Source organism: Monopterus albus, unplaced genomic scaffold (assembly GCF_001952655.1).
Source record: "Monopterus albus unplaced genomic scaffold, M_albus_1.0 scaffold981.1, whole genome shotgun sequence".
NCBI lineage: Eukaryota > Metazoa > Chordata > Actinopteri > Synbranchiformes > Synbranchidae > Monopterus > Monopterus albus.
Window position 1 is genome coordinate 1 of NW_018128859.1, and position 7,084 is coordinate 7,084.

Genomic DNA, 7,084 nt, shown 5'->3' on the forward strand with positions numbered 1-7,084 from the left:
TGAGGTTTATTTGTTTCCCTTTCTTTGATTTGTAGGTGTCACTGTTCTCAACTACACGCTTCAATGTGCTGTGAAAAGCGCCACCTGGTACGTTCTTCTACAAAACACAAAAAACATCTTTGAAAACAGTCCTATAAATGACAAAGTGAGTTGTTTTAATGAAATTATTGTTGAAATACATACAGGTTCTATGATGGACTTCAACAGTTCTACACATGAGCTTTTTGATTTTTCAACCCCCTCAGTAAGGCAACTATCAAAAGCCTCATTCGCCTCTTCAATAGTTTTTCTGACTTTATCAAGTTCCTGCTTCAGTTTTTCTTCAAGGTTTTTGCACACATTCATTTTTTTGGCAGCCTGAAATAAAAAACAACAACAACAAGACATTCTGAAAGAAAGAAAGGAAGTTGCAGTTTCAAGCCCTGGCTGACCCGATGCCTTTGTGTTTGCATGTTCTCCCTGTGCCTGCATGGGTTCTCTCCTGCTTCCTCTCACAGTCAAAAGACATGCACACCTATTCAGGACAAGTGGTATAGATTATAGATGGATGGATTCAAGATAATCAAAGTGGTGTTACTACTTGATCTTACCACCTAACTGCATCTGGCCCCTTGAATCAAAGACAGAATCCCATGAGCTCCAGACACATAGTTTAATAAAGATAAGCAAATTGTGCTTAATGGTATATGATTGATATTGAAGATATCGGTTTTGTGTTTATTCTCTATATATCAACAACTTGCAGTTTGTATATTATACACTCAAATGTCATGATTCAATTAGTTATTTTTGTTAAAGTAAACAAAAAGAAAATATGTATTAGAACAACATATTTTCTGTCATGGAGACTTCACCTACCAGTTTCATCTCTGTCTAGAACTGTTCTTTCTAGAAACTCTATGGAGCACACCGTGAACACTTCGAAACATTCATCACTGAAATGTTTCTGGTAAAAAAAAGAGTTTGATTTTATAGCAGGTTTAGTGTTGTACACAATATTTGTATTACATTTTCTGTCAGTCTGTGTAACTCACCTTAATGTTGTCTTGTCTGCTGAACTTTATTTTCACTTCTTCTTTGGCCTTCTAGTTTCTTCCAAGTATGTGATCATGAACATCAGCTGCTGGACTATAAGAAAATATTTGTATTAAGTGGCGCCTCATACAGTATTTGGAGCACTGAAACATTTTTAACCGCCTTCTTTCAAAATAAAAGTCAAATTTATCTTTTGTGAAGCCTGAAAAGTGAAACACTTTATTTAACAGATCCATGATTTCCAAGGTAGTTTCCTGCAAAGAATTAGAGTTGGTAATAATTTTGTTTAGTTGTTTTTAAGCAGTTGTTGAGGAATTTCCTTGAATAGACAAAAGAAAGTTAGACTCCATCACATTAGTTACTCATTAGGCATTCATCTGTTACTGGGACCTTTAATGTACAGCGCTGCACAAAAGCTTTAAGAACTTTAGAGGTTTACATGCTTGTCCATAATGTAATTCCAACAGAGGGTGTGCTATAAAAATTATATTATTTAATATGTTTTAAAGGGCAGCACGGTGGCGTGGTGGTTAGCGCCGTTGCTTCACAGCGAGAAGGTCCTGAGTTCACGACCTTTCTGTGCGGAGTTTGCATGTTCTCCCTGTGCTTGAGTGGGTTCCCCTGACCCCATTTGGGACTAAGCAATATAGAAAATGACATGAGAATATGTTTTAAACTTTCAGAACAAAGCCATGTGAAGACGTCTGGCACTGATAACCTCTTCACCAGCTTCCTAGAATCCTGGTTCGGACGATGGAGTGGCCCGATCACCTCTATGCTGATCTCTCTGTTCACGGCTACAGCCCTACTGGTCATAAATAATGTCAAGGTGTAGTGGACTGTCAGGTTGAGCCAGAATCCCCTCTTGTCTGCTGATGAATTTAGCTTTAAGGGACAAATTTATCACCTTGGCTCTCGCTCATATATCCAGCTGAAATAGGACATGGGTGAGAGGTAATAACTGTTTGACTGCAGTGTGTGTGAGAGCGAGAAAGAGAGCTGCCGACATTTGCTGTGGTCCAGTAAAACCCCTATAATCCACCCTCCACCTTAGTTATTATTTTGACAAGGAAGGTGAAAAACAAGAGAAAAGTCATAAAACACCTGAAATGATAATGAACAATGTATTTGTAAGAGAAATATTCTTTTTGTTTTGTTCATTGGACTGCACAAATTTATCTTGAGACCACTTTAGGGAAATTGCCACTTCAGTGATCAGGTTAACATTTGGAGTGTGAACCAGTAAAACCAAAATTAGTCAAAAGATGATGAAGCACACCATAGAGCTGAGGGGAACTGCAGAATCCTGTACTAATACTGGTTGGCTGGTCACTACAAGGGCCACCTTTCTCATTATACCTATTCATTTGATCTAGTGCTATTACAAAATATTAATCAGTGCAGATTTAATGTTGGGGTTTTGTTTAGTAAGTACATATCTAATCAAGACGGAGCATTCCGGGTAATTCTGGGAAGCATGAATCTACTGCAGAACGACTTCTATTCTGACCTCTGGTGATGCTGCTTGATGGATAAGAATCTAAACATCTGAATTGCCTGAAACATTGATTGTATATTTACTATGTTTATATATCTATAATATATCTTTAGAATAATCTCTGTTGTTTTTGCAGATGGGTGCTGTCAAAGCAGGTACATTGCCTTTAAAAACTGATTAAATCAATGTCTGCAGTGTGTCCAGAAACACATACTTCACAGCCACAGCGAGCGGCATAACAAGTACTTTCAGCATTTTGTCGTGTTGTGATTACACTTTAGAAGTTATGAAGCATTATCCCATTACTATTCCATTATCCCACTGTGACTCTGTGTCATAACCTGAAATGGTGTGTTTAAAAAAGGAGGTCCTGGGATGAACAAGATTAAGAATTAATAATGCGGTCTAAAAGTTTAGACAGGGGGAAATGTTATAAAAACTACATTATTTAATATGTTTTAAACTTTCAGTACAAAGCCATGTGAAGAAACTGACTGTGTAGGCCTGAAGGTTGCTTTTTATCTTTCATGTGAAACTTTGTGTGCTGTGATACACCCGACTATAGAATGTTCCACACAAAGCGAGACACAACTATCAAACTGCAGGATAAAACATGTGTTCCAGTATGATTAGCTTCTAGGTTGTGCTATCAGGGTGTGCTTCTTACTATATATTATGCTGTGTGAAACTGTCTTACTCAGACAACTCTGTACCATTGTGCTGACATGTAAACTGTTTAAAACATTTCCAGTGACTTTATTAGGGAAAATTCTGTTAGGTTATTTTTTTAGTTAGATAGATATTCAGAGATTTGTTGTCTAGGAATGTTAGTGCAGACAGGTTGACTAGCTCAGGCTGTTAACTGTTCAGCCAGAGTCATAAAAGTAACTCTCTCAGAGCTAAGAAAAACAAGGGGTCCTTCAACTGATCACAAACCAACAGACTACCCACTGCAACTGGAGTTTTAGTGAGAACTGCAGCTGTAGTTTTCCAATGTGTCCCATCACCTTGGGGGGTGGGAGGCATTGATATACAGTGTCATGCTTTTTGAACAAAAACCCATTTTACTAGTACTGTACAACCTGTACATTTGCTTGTGTTTAGTCCAGAGGAGCATTGGCCTGCACATTTGTCAGTGTTTTATTTGGATGTTATACTATGTACTTGTGGCAGGTTAAATCACTTACCAACCACCCACTTCATCAGACTTAGTGCAGATAAAGTGAATGCGCTGACACTCGCCACCATTTGCAATGAGGCTACGGGCTCTTTTCAGGATCTTCCAGGCTTTCTCTGATGCTGCTCGATTAATTTCAGTCACAATCCACACGGTAGAGCAACTTCCAACAAGCTGAAGAGAAATAACAGTAAGTTTCTTGTGAATAATTAATTATCAGTCATTTGTAATAACATTGTGTTAGTTTTCAGATCATTTTAACACAACAAACAGCAGTGCATGTGAATAAATTACCTCTTTCCACATTCTGTCTCTGCTCTTGTTACAGTCCCTATTTCCAGATGTCACAAGTGTGACATGTTGGAGAAGATCATTACTAGGAACCCTGACAGTCACACACTTCACTAGTGGCCAATACCACCTCTTCACTTCTTTACCTTCTCCTTGATTTAGGTCACTTCTAGTATATTTGATAATTTTTGCAGATAGCTCTTCAGCCTGTATAAAAAAGTAAAATACAATTAAGAGAATGGAAGGTGATTGTAATTTTATAAATGTCCAAAGTGTTTTTCAAATTGCACAGATAAGGGGCAGCATGATGGCACGGTGGTTAGTGCTGTTGCCTCACAGCAAGAAGGTTCTGGGCTTGTGCCCTGGCTGACACAGTGCCTTTCTCTGCGGAGTTTGCATGTCCTTCCTGTGCCTGCATGGGTTCTCTCTGGGTTCCCCCAACAGTTCAAAGACATGCAGCTTACGTTGATTGGAGTGGTTGTATAACCAACCACAGGGGTTTCACTGCAGTGACTTCTGTGCCAGTCCCAAGCCCAGATAAATAGAGAGGGTTGTGTCAGGAAGGGCATCCGGTGTAAAACCGTGCCAAGTTACTCATGCGAATTGGATTCGCTGTGTCAACCCCTAATGGGCACAGCTGAAAGCAGTGTTAGTAGAAGAAGTAGTAGTTTCTTTTAAAAATGAGAATTTAAACACTATCATTGAATGAAATTTTACCATTACATCAAAAATGGATGAATTGTAAATCCAAAGTGGAGGCAAACGGTCAATTTTTGTCAGGTTTGCTCTGGCCTCCCTCACCTTTCCTACTGTCTCTTGCCCATTAACACTAATTACGTTCACCTGTTCCTCACTCCCTTATCACCAGCTGCACTTGATTAGGTTGCTCACTATATTACCCGGTTTCACTCCTCAGTCACTTGCCAGTTCGTTCTAGTCTCTAGGCCATTTTTTCTCCATGCTCTTTCGTTTTTTGTATGTATTTATTCCCTAGCCAGCTACTGTTTTGTGTTCCCCCCCATGGACTGTTCCTCCGGACCGTGGCTCCACTTACTACTCATCGACAGGACTACGCACTATTTCCCTCTGTGCATTTTGTTTACTCTCATCATCACTGTACATAATAAATCACTGCTTGCATCGAAGTCGGCTACCTGGGTCCGCCTCTTTCTCGTTCGCTCACTGACAGGTGCGAACCGCACATAACAATTTTGTGTGACTGTGATTAAAGATCAGAATTAAGGACAACATGTCACCACTTTCCCTTGTTTTCTTTGTAGATGACAAAATCATTTTTCCATTTACTATAAAACTGGGATTTCAATCTCTAAGTTTTATTGCACATATCCTTCCTCTTTAACAGAGCTCTTTAACTCTTCTCCTCCACCACTTTCTCCACACACCGAGAGTGACCCACAGGATGCCGGTGCATGTGAAAGAGGAGGACAACATCTGATAACACACACTGACCTCTTTTTGGATGATCAATTTTCCATTAAGTGTCACGTTCCAAACATTCCTTGCTTGCAGACTATCTGCTCTACCAAACACAGTGCTTTCCTTCACTTGTGCTTAAAGTGATGCAAGTAAGAGGTTTTAAAATCTCACTTACTGATTTACATTCCAAAATCTTTAGCTTGGATTTGAGAAATTCTGGAATTTCTCTGAAATGTTTGTCATCCATCAGGTTTTCAAAGGATGTTTTTTCCATTCTCTCCCAATATCTTCTCCATAAAATGCTGACAGCTTTTCAACAGTGTCACAATCATCATCATCATCATCATCATCATCTTGTTCTTGATCTGTATTATCCCCAAGAATATGGTACAGGGACCACAACTCATCTTTCCACTCCTAAAAAGCAAAATAATGGTTAACTTAATATAATTAAATGACATGTAGAGTAAACAAACAACTGTATTTGTGTGGATATATTGTCACTTTTCAACCAGCTTCAAGTCAACATAAACATAATCAGCTCATTTTACCTCTTTTGTAATGAACTCAATCTCTGCCTCATACTTCAGGCTGTCCATGTTAGTCTCCACTTTAATCATGACTGAGGTACATGCACTGCCACTGTCCGTGGGCAAAAGATCCTTCTCTCCAATGATCGCATTTATTAGAGAGTTCTTTCCAGCACCGGTTCTACCAAAGACACCAACCAGCTCCTTTCTGTCTGTCTCCAAATCACTGATTTTATTCCTGTTGTACAAAGAGTTTAAATGTGGATTAAATGATTAGTTTGGAAAATATAAAAATGCTGAAAGAAAAAACAAAATTAGGAAGATATCTGTACTGGGAAACATGATATAAGTTTGTCATTTCATGTTAATCTGACTTAGAATGTCTCTTTTCAGACCACTAAACAGATAAATTGAATGAATGAATTGCTAAGAGTTTACTCAAATCAAGTTTTTTAAGAAACAAAATTAGCATACTTCCCAGCATGCATTGTTCAGAAGTTAACACCTAAGAAATTCTCCTATTTGTATTTTGAGGAGCCCATTCACAGTGGACTCCTTCTGTGTTTGTAATATAGGCTAATATTAAATAAAGTCATAGTTGTTTCTTTTTATAATAATGAAAACAATGCAAATTTAGTGCACTGAAATTAAATTTTTAAGTGAAAATAATAGAGCAAAAAAATTGATATTACTAAAGATTTTCACAGAGGCTGTATGTGCAACAGTCAGCAATAAATATGCAATTATTCATGTGCAATTGTGCATGTAGTGTGATGGCAATTGAAAAGGAAGACCTATATAAATTATACTAGCTATATTAAATTAAACCCTTTTAACCATAAATAGTCTTAGAAACACACTTGAGTACTGTGTGACAAAGTTTACCTTTAAGCAGTGCAACAAGAAAACATTTTTCCACTTGGAGCTGACTGTAGCTGTACATGCTGCTACTTGAACTGTTCAGTACGTCACTATCATTACAACTCATTCAAAGTTATTCAAACTCACTCTGCTGATGCTGGTCTCACTATGGCAAGCCCCTCTAACATTATGTAGGTGGACAGCAGTGATGTGCGGTGAGGTTGATGCCTGGTGAGGCACTGACTCTTTTACAGT

At 38.3% G+C, this 7,084-nt stretch overlaps 1 long non-coding RNA gene across 2 annotated transcripts; it reads right to left on the reverse strand.

Moving 5' to 3' along the window:
* Positions 1–858: 858 nt before the first annotated feature.
* On the reverse strand, positions 859–6,319 carry LOC109953674 (uncharacterized). 2 transcript variants are annotated; one of them, XR_002273955.1, is made up of 4 exons: positions 5,990–6,319; positions 5,614–5,855; positions 1,035–1,128; positions 859–946 (listed from the first exon to the last, which is right to left on the reverse strand). It is a non-coding gene; the product is annotated as an uncharacterized LOC109953674 (long non-coding RNA). The 2 variants fall into 2 exon arrangements; XR_002273954.1 differs by lacking the exons at positions 859–946; positions 1,035–1,128 and adding exons at positions 3,816–3,884; positions 4,005–4,208.
* Positions 6,320–7,084: the final 765 nt, after the last annotated feature.